General features: G+C 42.3%; 1 protein-coding gene across 2 annotated transcripts in view; it reads left to right on the forward strand.

Annotated features, from left to right (window-relative positions):
- Positions 1–16,121, forward strand: part of LOC133397153 (MAM domain-containing glycosylphosphatidylinositol anchor protein 1) — a 264,188-nt gene that overhangs the window by 70,479 nt on the left and 177,588 nt on the right. The gene's annotated exons all lie outside the window — the stretch shown is intronic.

Consider the following 16,121-nt stretch of genomic DNA (forward strand, 5'->3'; position numbering starts at 1 on the left):
GAATTGAACTTTGAACTTGTATGTGGAGAAAACTGGTAGTTTTCTCTAAAGCACCACCTGTGGATCTCATTGGGTTCCACAGGCATACCTAATGATTTGACCAAGAGAACCACCTTGAGCAATGCTAAAACTACTACCACTACGACAATTGATTTCCATGAAACATTGAGTAGGGGTGTGGCATGGGCTAAAGTTGAAATGTTTTTTACAAACCACAATTCCAATAAATTGTGGTGTGATTCCAGATATTGCATTCAGTAATTTTGTATTTTCTATTGTGAAAATGGCCCTCCATGGAAGAAATTATTGCAGTGTAGTGGATTGGCAGTGTTTAATGAATTACAAAACTAAAACAGTTCCAGTCATGACTTTTTACTGGCATTATTGACAAAATTTTTAGTAATATAGCAATCCCCCTCCATCACAGGGGTTATGTTCCAGATTACCCCCGTAAGAAGTGAAATCCGTGATATAGAAATACCCCATTTAAATACACCGTAGACATGTTTTTATAGCATAGGATTTTTTTTCAAGGTCTTCAAACACACTTTTTAAAACAATACACACACATTTAAACATAATATATTGCGAGAGCAATAGCTATGGATAACACCAAAATATTGTAAAAACAATATAAAGAAATAGACTAACACTTGTAATAACACAACACATCTGCAATATGGCTGGACCACATAGCGTGACCGGCGATATAGCGGAGGCTTACTGTATACCTGCTACAATCTGAGAAATACACAGGGTGCATTTCAACCTTGCGTTGGGCGGACATGTCCATTATTGGTAATCTATAAAACTTTAGTTGCCATATATTCCTCCGCTTTATTGTGGCTTGGTTTTTGTTGTGTGGCCTGACTTTAAGCCAGCCTTTCAGTCATTGTTTGTACCATATCATTGGGGCCTTCCTTGTCAATTATTAAAGCAGCATCTTTGATTGGCTGGCAACCAGTTCAAGGTGTACCCTGCATCTCGGCCAAAATCAGCTGGGATAGGCTTTCACACACTTGCAACCCTAATGAGGGTAATTAGAATAGAAGATAGATAGCTCATTGGTAGTGGTCATTGTCTTGTTAAAGGACATTAGGGCATACTAAATTTTTGACTGGCTGAAGGACAGGTGGTTTGCCTTAGCACAGGCCTGTGCTCTACTGCGTGGCCTTGTCATCACCGTAAAGGCGGAATTGTGCATTCACAGTCACCAAAGTATTTGCCCTGTTGTCATTTTCATGTTTAACAAGGTCGCAAGTGTTCTTGAGAGAACGCATGTTGTAACTAATTAATGGCTGGATTTCATCACAAACTATGCATCTTGCATGTTGCTTTCACATTGGGGCAGTTTTTCAATAGCAATTATAGCAAAGCCTGAGGCCTATTACAATGTAACTGTTGTTAGGATGCATTTGCGCCTTGTGTTTACATGGGGGTTGTGACAAAGATTTTGTGACAAACATCACCTCGTAGATGTGAGCATGTTGGTGGTTAACACTGCGGGCAAATCTGGCGAGAATTCACATAGTCATGTTTAATCAATGCACCCCTGCTCCTCTTCCAACTCTATACTGTAGTTTTTCAGGTGGACACTGAAGACTATTTTTACGCAACCAAAAGTGGTTAAGACAAAAGCAAATTGTTATGACAAGCCACAGTGTGTTTCTTACTATCCTCTTTGCTGCTTCACTTGAAACGTGCCTCCCACTTTTTAAAGCTAAGCTGCCAAGATGTGAAGAACTGCAAATGATTTTACGCAGCGGCTTTATGGATCACACATGCTGGATCTCAGTAGAGACTCCAGATGTAGCAAACGTTACAAGCACACACAAAAAAAAGCATGCCCTGTTACTCCTTTGGGAATATTGTTTTGTATTGAGACAAATGTAATAAAAAATTGTGATTTCTTTTTTAAATTTTTTTTAATGTTTTCTTTTTAAATTTTTTTTTTTTTTTTTCTTCACTCACGTATTCCGTTATGTGAAAAATAAAATCTCGGGAATAGGGCTAGTTAAAGTCACACTAAAGTCATTTTTCTGTTGTGTTCTAAAATACGTGCTGAAAGCACATGCAAAGACTGAGAATAATTTAGAGCTGAATTGTTGAGAAGATGCTAAAATATCCTTTTCACCATCCTTGTGAATATTCACATTTAACCAGGTCATTTCATTCTCAGCGCATTGAATTGATCGCAACTGTTGAAGACTGTTGAAGACATTTTGCCACTCATCCGAACAGGCTTCATCAGTTCATGTAACAAGGCTTAGTTCAGACAAAACTAGCCTGAGTTTGTGTGGAAAAACTCAACTATTTTCTTCCCCAAGTTGGAGGCACAACCCAAACCACAGATGGTACCGGTATCATTCCTTTGGAATGCAAAAAAGGCCAGATGTTGGGAAGCCTGGCAGAGAGCCCACTGTCCGTCCACAAGAATCGTTAGGGGAAACGCCCTCATTAATGTTCTATTCAGTTGTAGTGGTGCGAGGCAGTGTTTTTGTGCTATTTGTTGGAGGCAGAATTATTGAGTTTCTCTGGAATGGATGAAAGGACGGCATTGTAAGTGGAAGATAGGTGGTGTGGTAAGCCACCTCCTCTGTTAAGGGATAGTCTTTCCACCTTCACGTAGATGGCCTCTCTTACTCCTCTTTCAAACCATCTGTCTTCCCTGTCCAGAATATGCATGCTTTTGTCTTTAAAAGGGTGCTGTTTCTCTTGGAGGTGCAGGTAGACAGCTGAGTCTTGACCTGAGGGCTTTACCCTGTTTTGTGACGTACATCGGCTGAGTGGTTGCTTGGTTTCTATTTCACCCACTCAACTGGCCGGATTTATTTTGGCGGTGCTTAAAACTAGCCCCCTGACGAATGAGGGCTGGGGCGTATACTTTCTGGCATGAGTCCCTCACCCACTGTATAACTAACAAGTGCTGTCTATGGCTATTCACTGCAATTGCAAGTTACTTAGTAATAATAGCTTGGCCCATTTCTACCACCACTACATTGTGCAGTTAACCATCAAGCTATGCCTGCAACCCAAAAAATGCATCTTCCTTGAAGTTTTTTCATTTAATTGGGCTAGTGTCTCTGTTGTAGTGACCCGCATGCAGCGAGCCAACAGCGAGTTGGACGGCTCCACTGCGAAGTGGTCTGCTACTAGCAGCCACTGAGCTGAGGAGCTAAGGAACTCGCTCGACTGTAGCGGAGACGTTTAATGCGTCAGTGCCTCGCTTGGAGTTGTTGTGTGTACGTCCCCACGTAACAGAGACACGGGAAGGTTAACTGTTTATTAACCATAACAACAGTGGAACAAGTTATTCAGCCAGTAGCTGACTACAGACAATTAAGCATATGTGTGCTCACATGTATATATGTGTCAAGGAGGCATTCGTAAACCTGAGACATTTGTTATACAATAGGTATAAGTTGGACACCTATGCGCTGGCTTGTGCATTACCAAGTGTACTGTGCTCTAGCCCAACTCTTGCCACAAAAGTTCATCGTGCTTGAGCGAAGCACATGCCAACACTTGTGATTAGTTGAGGTGTCAAGTGTGCCCAAGCAGAAGAATTTTTTTTGGCAACTTACAGTGATCAAGGCCTGTTCCAAGCAACATTTTTGTATCATTAACTGTGCAAGTGCAAAAAAGTTATACATCTGTTGCAACTAAACTCAAAGACAATAAAACACGCACAACTTATGAAAGAAAAAAAAGCCAAAGCAAATGTAACCCCCCCCCCCCAAAAAAAACAACGATGGCTGCGCGAGAATGAATGGGAGAAAGTTGAGCATGATCCAACACAGTGTGGCAGATGACGAACGAGCTAGCGAACTAGAAAGGAGGCAGCCGGACCCAGCCAGCTAGGATCCCTGGCACCGAGACCCGGGATGTACCTTTGGCCATGTTAGGGCATTGGATCTTGGTTCAAATAAGCCATTTTAAACTAAAAATAATAAATTTTACAGGGGGAGAACTGGCAGCCAAACGGGGCAGTGTACTCTCCTTCCATTGGACAGGTTGCCCAGTTTGGTTCTACAACCCCAATTGCAATGAAGTTGGGACGTTGTGTTAAACATAAATAAAATACAGAATACAATGATTTGCAAATCATGTTCAACCTGTATTTAATTGAATACACGACAAAGACAAGATATTTAATGTTCAAACTGATAAACTTTATTTTTTTTCGCAAATAATCATTAACTTAGAATTTTACGGCTGCAACACATTCCAACAAATCTGGGACAGGTGGCAAAAAAGACTGAGAAAGTTGAGGAATGCTCATTAAACACCTGTTTGGAACATCCCGCAGGTGAAGAGGCTAATTAGGAACAGGTGGGTGTCATAATTGGGTATAAAAGGAGCTTCCCTCAATTGCTCAGTCATTAGCAAGCAACAATGGGGCGAGGTTCACCTCTTTGTGAACAAGTGGGTGAGAAAATAGTCGAACAGTTTAAGGACAATGTTCCTCAACGTACAATTGCAAGGAATTTAGGGATTTCATCATCTACGGTCCATAATATCATCAAAAGTAGACTTTACGCCGATCTGATCGATGTTATCGATACCAGCTGATAATTAGCATTTTATGCTGATCGATTGATCAGCTTTCATGTCATAATTCGCCGATCCGATCAATTACGTCATCGATCGGCTCCGCACAAGACATTTAACTCTGCGTCGCCGTTGCATATGAATCCAAAAGCTAGTTTATTTTTAGCCTTGTCATGTGTCTTGTGGCGCAATACTGTAACTATCCGCTAAAAAATTTTCAATCTTGTCGGTGAAAAAAAACGTCATCGGTGTGGGACTATTTTACGGTGTTAGTTGCAATCTATGCACAACTGAATATGTCGTGGGGAACGCCATCTAAATGCTTCAACACAACGCATTTGATCGGGGACCTGAAGAATGTACACAAGGAGGAGCATGCCGTGTTCAAGCAACGCAGCGTGGGGGAAAAAAAAAAAAAAAAAAAGATAAAGCCAAACGTACGCAAACTGGACAACAAACGTCCATATAGTAAGAAAGTTAGAGTAAGTGTTAAATGTCATTAACAGTATTTATTTAAGTAATTTAATTCCAACAAATTAATTTAATTACAGTAAGTTAGCACCCATTATTTCTGTCATGTAATGTTGATCTGACCTAAATTTATGTCAGTGGCTAATCCTTGAAAGCCCCCTAGAGGTCATTGATGTTTTAACTTTGATCCAAAATGCTAGAGAATAATTTTTAGCTGGGATGGGCTCCAGCACGCCCGCGAACCTAGTGAGGATAAGCGGTACAGAAAATGGATGGATGGATACAGTACTCGGTATACAGTACAAAAGTATATACAATAAATGAACAAGTCATGTAAATGGCCACATTGCTCCATCTTGTGATCGAATCGGTGATCGGTTATTATTTTTTTAAACTTGGTGATCGGTCCCAAAAATTCTGATCGTGTAAAGCCTAATCAAAAGGTTCATAGAATCTGGAGAGATCACTGCATGTAAGCGGCAAGGCCGAAAACCAACATTGAATGCCTGTGACCTTCGTTCCCTCAGGCGGCACTGCATCAAATACCGACATCAATGTGTAAAGGATATCACCACATGGGCTCAGGAACACTTCAGAAAACCAATGTCAGTAAATACAGTTTGGCACTACATCCATAAGTGCAACTTGAAACTCTTACTATGCAAAGCAAAAGCCATTTATCAACAACACCCAGAAACGCCGCCGGCTTCTCTGGGCCCAAGCTCATCTAAGATGGACTGATGCTCTGTCGTCCGACGAGTCCACATTTCTAATTGTTTTTGTTTTTGTGGACGCCGTGTCCTCCGGGCCAAAGACGAAAAGAACCATCCGGACTGTTATTGACGCAAAGTTCAAAAGCCAGCATCTGTGATGGTATGGGGCTGTGTTAGTACCAATGGCATGGGTAACTTACACATCTCTGAGGGCACCATTACATACTGAAAGGTACATACAGGTTTTGGAGAAACATATGCAACCATCCAAGCAACGTCTTTTTCATGGACGCCCGTGCTTATTTCAGCAAGACAATGCCAAGCCACATTCTGCATGTGTTACAACAGTGTGGCTTCGTAGTAAAAAAGTGCTGCCTGCAGTCCAGACCTGTCTCCCATTGAAAATGTGTGGCGGATTATGAAGCGTAAAATACGACAACGGAGACCCCGGACTGTTGAACAGCTGAAGCTGTACATCAAGCAAGAATGGGAAAGAATTCCACCTACAAAGCTTCAACAATTAGTGTCCTCAGTTCCCAAACGTTTATTGAATGTTGTTAAAAGAAAAGGTGATGTAAAACAGTGGTAAACATGACCCTGTCCCAGCTTTTTTGGAACGTGTTACAGCCATAAAATTCTAAGTTAATGATTATGTGCTAAAAAAACAATAAAGTTGATCAGTTTGAACATGAAATCTTTTCTTTGTAGTATATTCAATTAAGTATAGGTTGAACATGATTTGCAAATAATTGTATTCTGTTTTTATTTATGTTTAACACAACGTCCCAGCTTCATTGGAATTGGGGTTGTAGGTAGTTTTGTGAATAATTTACTTTGGACTCGTGACGGTGGTCTCTTTTTCTTGGCTTTAGCAGGATTATTTTTATTTTCTGATAAAGTAGTGGTACAAACAGCAGTCAATATGGGATCAAATAGTGACTGTAGATATGAACGTGAGTGTGAATGGTTGTCTGTCTGTGACCTGCATTTGGCTGGTGATTGAACCAGGGGAAGTCGTAGTTTACGTTTTGCCTACGTTTAGCTGGGATAAACTCCAGTTCATTTGCGATTCTGAACGTGATAAGAAAGACAATGGAAGGAATTCTTTGTCTGAGATGCATTAAGAAAACAATGCTGAACTCAACCTCTGAAGTTTTTCATAATAACGTCCTCTGATGAAGCCACTGACAGGAAACTCTTTCACACACACTGTATATGATGCAGCATCACAAGTAATTCGCACACTTAGACACACTGCCCCCCCGGCAACAGATTACTTTCTTATCCATCCGAAAAGTGTTGCTTGGAATCACTGGCGATTTTGTCACAGCTTTTCTTTTCGAGAGGAAATTCCAATTGGAAAGTACTAGTTTGTGTTCTCTTTTTGGAGTGTTTTGCACAAGCAGACCGACTTAAGTGTAACACAATGTTTTTTGTTTTCTTTTTTCTCTAGAAAGACATCTGCCCTAAGGTTTAAATTGTTCCTCCCACGGTTCGTGCTACGCCCGTCGACTAAGTTTAGTCAAGAATCTGTGAAACTTGCCTTGTGACCAAAAAAAAAAACACTGCTGGTAAAAAGAAAAAAAAAACAACAAACAACAACCTGTTTTTTTGAGTGGCAAAATGAGGAATGAGAGCAAATAGGAGATGTTGCTCGAAACATATGGTGTCCTGTGTTGAACTCCAGGTTATAAGGTCCACGTGTGTTAGTGTGTGTGTGTTGGTGTGTGTGTGTGTGTGTGTCAGGGAGCTTGCAGAACGCTCGTGTGTCTTGTGTTCGGTGAGAAAAGCTGTGTTCCTCACAGGTGCATGTCCACTAGCATTACGTCAACATGAATAAAACAGTGCCTGTATGTTTACTCCTTGTTGTTCTTCTGCATGTGTTCATATGTACAAAGTGCATGTGTGCTACAGCCCCTTTTGCCTTGTGCAATGTCGTGCGTTTTGTTTTGTTTTTTTGGGTGGGGGGGTCTAAGAGTGGCAATAATAACTGTTGTAAGTACAAGGTATTCCTTGGAGTTTCGCAAAAATGATGTTCAGTTTGGGCTAGAGCTGGTAGTGTGCTTTAGGTGATTTTTCACAATACAGGGGAACTCCAGACATCAAGTGCCCCAAACGTGATACGATTTGGAGTACTGTACAGTGGTGACTTGAGATAAGAGTGACCCGACTAAGAAGTTTTTTGAGATACAAGCCATTGTTCGGCCGATTGTTTTGTGCATGGTGGCAGTAAACTTAAATAATCTCACTTCACAACAAGCAGCAGTTTGGCAGATCATTAATTTTTTTTCAAAAGTTTTCAAGTTTTCTACCACCTCATGTTGACGTTTACTGTCAAACTAATCATGAAACAAAGATAATTACATGTTTTGTATTTAAAACAAACACATAACTTTGCCTTAAAGTCTGCTAGCTTAATCCTAACACATAAGGAATCCAGCCATAGTTGGGTCAAGTCAAGTCATGTTTATTTGTATAGGCCTTGATCACAAAAAAGTCTCCAAGGGCTTCACAGGCCCGCAGTTGGCAATGATTGATGACATCCCAGGCTTCAATGGATGTCAAGTGGGCAACATTTATCACATAGTCTGGTGCTGTACAATGTTCATTACGATGGCAAGATGCTGTGCAGTTCATCAGGATTGCATAAGAGTCAGTTTAAAGAGAAAAGGCTCCGCAGGGTGGATGCCTTTGGTGGTTCTGCCTCAGGACCTGGTCCGAGCAAGAACAAAACCCTCTATAGCAATGACTCCGGGGGAACTGGTCCACTTCAGGTATTGTCCCAGTCGGTCGGTGCAGAACCCACAAAGCAACAGCCTCAGATTTGGTCAACGTCACCTCGCTCTCTCTCCCCGAGCAGGAGAGGAGCGGGGAGGAAATAGGAAAAGCGGTAGTAAAACAGGCCTACATGTACTTTAAATATAAGTCAAAGAGCAGAAATACCTGCTGTGTCCTGCCCGTCAGAAAGCTGTAAATCCACTGGCAGATGGCAGGTGAGACGCTGAGCTTGGTTGAAAGGAGTTCAGGGATGATGGTGTTGAACGCTGAGCTGAAGTCCACGAACAGGATCCTCGCGTAGGTCCCTGCACTGTCGAGGTGTTCTAGGATGAAGTGCAGTCCCATGTTGACTGCATCATCCGCAGACCTGTTCGCTTGGTAGGCAAACTGCAGGGGGTCCAGCAGGGGACCTGTGACACTCTTGAGGTGGTCCAGCACGAGACGTTCAAAGGACTTCATGACCACAGATGTCAACGCGACAGGCCTGTAGTCATTCAGACCAGAGATTGCAGGTTTCTTGGGGACTGGAATGATGGTGGAGCGTTTGAAACAGGATGGAACTTCGCACATTTCCAAAGATCTGTTGAAGATCTGAGTGAAGACTGGAGCGAGCTGGTCTGCGCAGACTTTGAGGCAGGATGGGGACACATGGTCCGGGCCTGCAGCTTTGTTAATCTTCTGTTGTTTGAAGATGCGTCTCACATCCTGTTCATGGATGGTTAACGCAGAAGTCAGAGGTGTGGTTGTGGTCGCGGGTGCGGCCGGGTGGGTGTGTGGTGTGAAACAAATCAAATCTGCAGTAGAAGGTATTCAAGTCGTTGGCTTTTGTGCTATTGTTCTCAGCTTGGGGGGATCGTCGCTTGTAATTAGTCAGCGATTGGAATGCATGCCAGACTGATTTAGAGTCGTTTGCGCTAAACTGTTTTTCCAACTTTGCTGCATAGATCCTCTTTGCAATGTTAATTTCTTTAGTAAGCTGGTTTCTAGCTCGATTATACAGGGCCCTGTCCCCGCTCTGATATGCGTCCTCCTTAGCTTGGTGAAGCTGCTTAAGTTTAGCAGTGAACCACGGCTTGTTGTTGTTGAATGTGCGAAATGATTTTGTTGGTACACAAACCTCTTCACAGAAACTGATATAGGATGTGACAGTGTCCGTATATTCATCCAGGCTGCCAGCTGAATTTTCAAAGACACTCCAGTCTGTGCAGTCTAAACAGCTTTGAAGTTCCATCTTGGCTTCATTGGTCCACTTTTTGACTATTTTCACTGTAGGCTTCGCACATTTAAGTTCTTGCCTGTACGTCGGTATTAAGTGAATTAAGCAGTGATCAGACGAGCCCAGGGCTGCACAAGGTATAGCACGGTATGCGTTTTTTACCGTAGTGTAGCAGTGGTCTAAAGTATTATTTTCCCTGGTAGGACAGTCGATGTGCTGCTTGTATTTAGGGAGTTCGTGGTTGAGTTTAGCTTTGTTAAAGTCCCCGAGAATAATGAGGGGTGAGTCCGGGTGTTTTTTTTTCCAATTTCGTTGACTTGTTCGGCGAGCGTTAGCAATGCGGCGTTCGTGTTAGCTTAAGGCGTAATATAGACTCCAGCCAGTATGAACGATGCAAACTCACGTGGCGAGTAGAATAGTTTACAGTTTAAGAATTCTCCAAATCCCGACTCCAAATGCGGGCTGCAGTGTGTGCTGAGCACCGTGACGTCCGTACACCATTTTCCGTTGATATGGAGGCATATCCCGCCGCCCTTTGTTTTCCCCGATGATTCCATGTCGCGGTCCGCTCGATGAATGTTGAAGCCGGGAACCACGACGGCGCCATCGGGTACAGCGTCGCAAAGCCAGGTCTCCGTGAAGCACATGGCCGCGGAACGTCCGAAGTCGTTAACAGAAGATGAAGCTCGTCCATTTTGTTGGTTAGGGAGCGTACATTCGCGAGGTGGATCGACGGGGACGCCCATCTGTTTCACCTGAATGCCGGCTCGTTTCCCTCTGTGGCGCCGCTTCCGTCTCCATGCGCCGAAAACCGCGGACGCCGCTCCGGTGAGTAACTCGGGGAAAAAACTGAGCGGATATTCGAAAGTTGGTGACAGAAAGTCCGGAGTAGCCTCCTTGATGGTTAGCAGGTCTCCCCTTGTGTAAGTGAGTCGTGTAAGGTCTCCAAAGACGGACGAAAAACACAAAAACAAAGACAATACTAGAGAGCACGTTACCGAGGCGACCACACTGGTAGGCGCCATCTTGGAAGTTTTTGTGACTAGGACTAGCATTTTGTGAGCCTAGGTTTCGGGACGGAACATACGGTACAGCTAAGTCGGCCAGATTGGAGGGTGTGAACCCGTGTAATATTTTATGAGTAAGTAACAGGACGTTAAAATCACATCTCAAGTAGACCGGGAGACAATGCAAGTTGGATGATGGAGTAACGACTAGCAACTTCTCAGCACAATATTAACAGGACAATTAATTAGATATCAAATACATATACAAAAAATTTTATCAGGTGGATGCTAATGTATATAGACTTTTTCCCCCCACTAAGCAACACCTGGCACTACTAGGTATACTGCTATCGCTCTGCAGACTTTGCCCTTCATCCTGGCAGAGACTCTTCTGTCACATAACATACCTGACACCTTCCTCCACCCATTCCAACCTGCTTGGACCCGTTTCTTCACTTCCTGACCACACTCACCATGGCTATGGACTGTTGACCCCAAATATTTAAAGTCCTCCAGCCTCGCTATCGCTTCTCCCTGTAGCCTCACTTTCCCCCCTCCACGCCTTTCATTCATGCACATGTATTCTGTCTTATTTTGGCTAATCTTCATTCCTCTCCTTTCCAGTGCATACTTCCACCTTTCCAACTGTCCCTCCACCTGCTCCCTACTTTCACTGCAGATCACAATGTCATCTGCTAACATCATGGTCCATGGAGATTCCAGTGTAACCTCATCTGTCACCCTATCCATCACCACTGCAAACAGGAAGGGGCTCAGGGCTGATCCCCGATGCAGTCCCACCTCCACCTTAAATTCCTCTGTCACACCTACAGTATGTATGTAAGACTACATACCCTGGACTCGTCAACAGTCTGTCAGTTTTTTTTTTTATTTTTACATTGAGAGAAGATTTTATTGACCATTACCCGTATCTATCATCATATGTCTTACACCTTGGCATCCACAATAATTTTTTTTTGTCCGCTTATCCAGTGCGATACCACATAAAATAATGTGTATAGCCTATACAAACTAGATTAACTAGATTAGAAGTGATGAGTAGTTTTGCTGACCTTAGTGCCATTGTTCTGTGTAGGATAAGCACACTGCAGCATTCTCAGTTGTCTCCCTTTGGGCATACTGAATTTCCACTGCATACCATCAGCTGTATTGATCATGTGATCCATGTCACTTGAGTCTTCTTCACCCTTAAAATTTTATAGATTATTTATTTATTTCGGTCCTTTTTAAAAAAGCTACAAAAGTGTATGACCATACAATACTTGATTTAACTATTTTAACACTAAAAATACAGCACCCTCCATCCCACGGCAGTTGTTTGTTCCACGGTCCACCAAATCCCTCTCACCTCCTCTGTTTCTCAGTGCATATCACTTCCAGTGCATATACAGTTGAGGTGTACTCTAAGTATCTGACTTAAACCAGGATATGTGGAACATTTCTTAACTTCTACCACTCAATAACATCACACCATTATCATTACCATTCCTCATGTTTTGCTGTATTTAATTGTAACTCACTGTTCATGTTGTTGGGTATGAGTTAGCTGGCGTTTTTACTAGCTAGGGAACGTTTTAGGTGGTCAGAGACAGCACCACCGCCCTCTATTTGAATTTGAATGAGAGAAACTAGCTGTTGTGTCATGTAAATCTATTAATACTAATCCCAATGTGATATTGACAAGCTAACTGACTGGATGCCATTTAACATTGTAACTCCACTCAGGACACCGAGAGAGGGAGGAGAAAAGAGATTATTTTATATAAGTAGTCAAAGTATTCACAAAAATAATTTTTTGTGATGTGATTTCAATGCTGTGCATTGCATTTCAGTCCCAGTTCCATATTGGGTATTTTTAGTACTGTCCTCACTATAGAGGCCTATTTTACTCCAGAAAATAATGCATACTGTTAATGTGTATGTAGCTGTGCTGCTGTAACAAAATTAGTTGTTTTCCCTGAACTTAAAAAAAAGCTTGATCAGATTTCATGGTTTAATCACAGAGTTTCCCAAAATGTGTTATGCTTGCATAAATGTGGGAATCAAATTACGTTAAAATGTACAAAACAGTGAAATTTATCTTGCCTGGCTGGTAGCTGAGCACCCCTAAACCTTCTCAGGGCCTCTGAATCGATTGTAACTGGACTGTTCAGGTAGTCTTAGAAGACATTTTGCCTCTTATCCGAGCAGGCTTCATCAGTTCATGCAATACAGCTTAGTAAGGACACACTAACCTGAGTTGGTGTGGACAATCTCGACACAGGAATCCTAACGACTGTCCTTCTTTGTATTCCACATGAGTGATGCCATCCGTTGTTGGGGTGTGCCTCAAATTTGGAGCTAAAATAGTTGAATTTTCTCCACACCAGTTCAGTCTAGTTTGTTCTATCGAATCCTTATTGCATGAGCTGATGAAGACTGCTCGAATGAGGTCGGATGAGGGGCAAAACATCTTCCAAGACAACCGGACTAGTCCAGTTATGATCAATTGCCTTGACAATGAAGTGGCCTGGATGAATGAGAATATTCACAGGCACCCCTAAACCTCTGATCCAAGAATCGCCCCTGGTTAATAAATTGCAAACTATTTATTAATTACCCACAGTAAAATAACTTTTGACAATAAATGCAATCTATGCAGTTTATAGCGCAACTTTTAGTATATTTTCTGATTCTGCCGTATTCATAAGTAGTAAAAGGGAGCCTTATTGTAAGGGGTACTGGTATAATTAGGTATATTATAATAATTAATAATTAGGGAAGGCTTTTTATGACTAATTCAGTAGAGCTAAATATGGGCTCATTATTTGGCAAGCAGAACAAGATGTCGCTGTTGTTGTTGTGACTTACAGCAGTTTGTTACTTCAATAAGAAATTTAAACATTCTGTTTAATTGGCAATTTAGAATTTTTTGGTAATCGTGTACCAAGTAGTCGACTTGAATGTGTAATGTATATTTTAATGCAAATATCTTATTTACTATATCTCAGTGTGCTGGAAAAGCTTGAAAATTCATCTTTAAGTTGTTGAAATCTGTTTCACCTTGGAAAAGGTGTATAAATAATGAATTTTAAGGACTCACCAGATGACTAAGATGAAAAAAAGCAGTCAACAGCCACAAAAGTTACATAAAGTTGAGTTCATGAGATCTTTTTTTTCCCCCCTCCTCTTACTAGAACTTTGTATTTGCCTGCGGGTGCTGGTTGTCTCACAGTCTATTCTGGCTGCTTTATTATTTATGACTGCATTCCAGTTTATCAAGAGCGCCCTCATAATTCTCTTGGTATGCAGCCATCAGAGAGACAATACACCAACAACTTTGTGCCAACAACATTTGAATGAATTTATTGATGAAGGCGCCACACTGAATCTTAAGAGCGTCGTAGTTAATTTATTAGATAAGTGATTTCATTTCATTCAAGAGTCTTTTATCCATATCATCTGGCTTTGGAACAGTGTGCTGTTTAAGGGTTCCATTGAAGATCGTAAAATGTCCAGATTAGGATTTGTTTTGGTGCCTTTTCAATCCATGCCTTCTCTGACTGAGATAGCTTTCCATTTGCTTTCACTCTTCCCTCAGAAGGACTATCCAATTTAAGCAGGTGAGGGCGGCCCAATCGAAAGATGCTTTGGATAGAGTGATGCTGATTGAGGATTAGTCCATTCTTTTATCAGGAGCGATTGTTTACCTTTGTCTGAGCTAGATGGGATTGAAGAGAGACCTCTGTACACCCATGGAGCAATCTTATCATTTCAATTTTAGGCCGTTTTTTGTGTTTCAGGTACTGTCACACTTATTCACTGCAAATCATTCTCACTTTACGGTCTTTGTTTTTGTCTCTCCTCTGGTGAATGCCTCTTACTTTTTACTTTGAAGAAGGAGGAAAAAAGGCAGAAAAAGAAAGACTGATGACTAACAAGAAGTAAAGAAAAAAGAAAACAAGGCAAGGGTAATAGAGAGACTGTTGGTTTGGGAATGAAATAAGAAAAGGGGAGATAAACGAGGGAAGGAGAAAACGAGCGATGACAAAGCAAGTGGGGAGAAGAGAGATGAAATCAGATTACAAGGAAAGATGGAATGGAAAAAGGAAGAAGGGATGTACAATGGTGGGATGACATGAACGAGTTAGGAGGTTATGGCAGAATGGAGGAAAGTAGGAAAGGAAGAAGGATGGGAGATAAGAAGAGGAAAAAGTGGCCAGAAATAAGCTCAGCAAGTAGGAAGAGGTGGCTGGAGGAAGGAAAGAAGGAACAGCTGGAGAGATGATGGAAAGAAAGAGTGATGTTCGAACAAAAGATGCAAGAAAGAAGGAGTACTGTACTGTAGTGGTAAAAAGAGAAAAAAAGAGGCGAGAAAAGGTCAGCACAAAGGTGATTGTTGCATTACTGAAGTGAACTCCCAGGGCAGCAAGGCTTTTAGTTAGAAAAACTTGGTCACACTCAGCAACCTCTTCTTGTGACACAGACACACAAACACACACACACACTCGCTGAGACACTCACTCACATCACCTCTTCAAGAACACAATAGGACAGTAAATGGCTTTTCTGAAAGTGATTCCTACCCACTTTATTATTTATTCATGAGTCTGCTGGTCACTGCAACCTTGAGCTCGTTGTGCGTGCGTGTGTGTGTGTGTGTGTGTGTGGAGGATAGGTGGAGCTAACCATGAAAGAGAAAAGTGGCGAAGCAGAGACAAGAGAGGGTGGGCTGTGTGATAAGGACTGCGGTTTGGAATGTGGGTTTGGATTTCCGTCCTTGAGGGGTGAGTGGAAGGCGATCGATGGCGAGGATGAGAGCGGGCTGATCGGGGGCCAACGTGAGGCTGCACAGCCACTCACCGGCTGTATGATTTGGCCACAAACAAGGTCACCAGCTTGGTCTTTGATTGGATGGAGGGAGATGATGATGCATGGAGATACAGTAGATATTAAATACCGTAGGTTGTCACCAGATAGTCTTGCTTCAAGTCTCTCTGAGAGCAAAGTATACAGTGGTGCCTTTAAGATACCAGCTTTTCCAGATACAAGCAGGTTTTTTGCTTTGACTTGCGAGCAAGAAAATTGAGATACGAGTGGTACATGATGGCAGTGAACTCAACACAACACAAGCATAAGTTTGGCAGATAGTGAAGAAGAATTCTAAAAAGAGGCTTCAAGCTGCGGTACGGTGGCCGACTGGTTAGAGCGGGGTTCTGAGGAGTTCTCACAGTTCTGAGGAGCGGGGTTCAATCCCTGGCCCCGCCTGTGTGGAGTTTGCATGTTCTCCCTGTACCTGCGTGGGTTTTCTCCGGGCACTCCGGTTTCCTCCCACATCCCAAAAACATGCTTGGTAGGTTAATTGTCAACTCTAAAACTCTAAAT

Source organism: Phycodurus eques, chromosome 2 (genome assembly GCF_024500275.1).
Source record: "Phycodurus eques isolate BA_2022a chromosome 2, UOR_Pequ_1.1, whole genome shotgun sequence".
NCBI classification, from domain to species: Eukaryota; Metazoa; Chordata; class Actinopteri; order Syngnathiformes; family Syngnathidae; genus Phycodurus; species Phycodurus eques.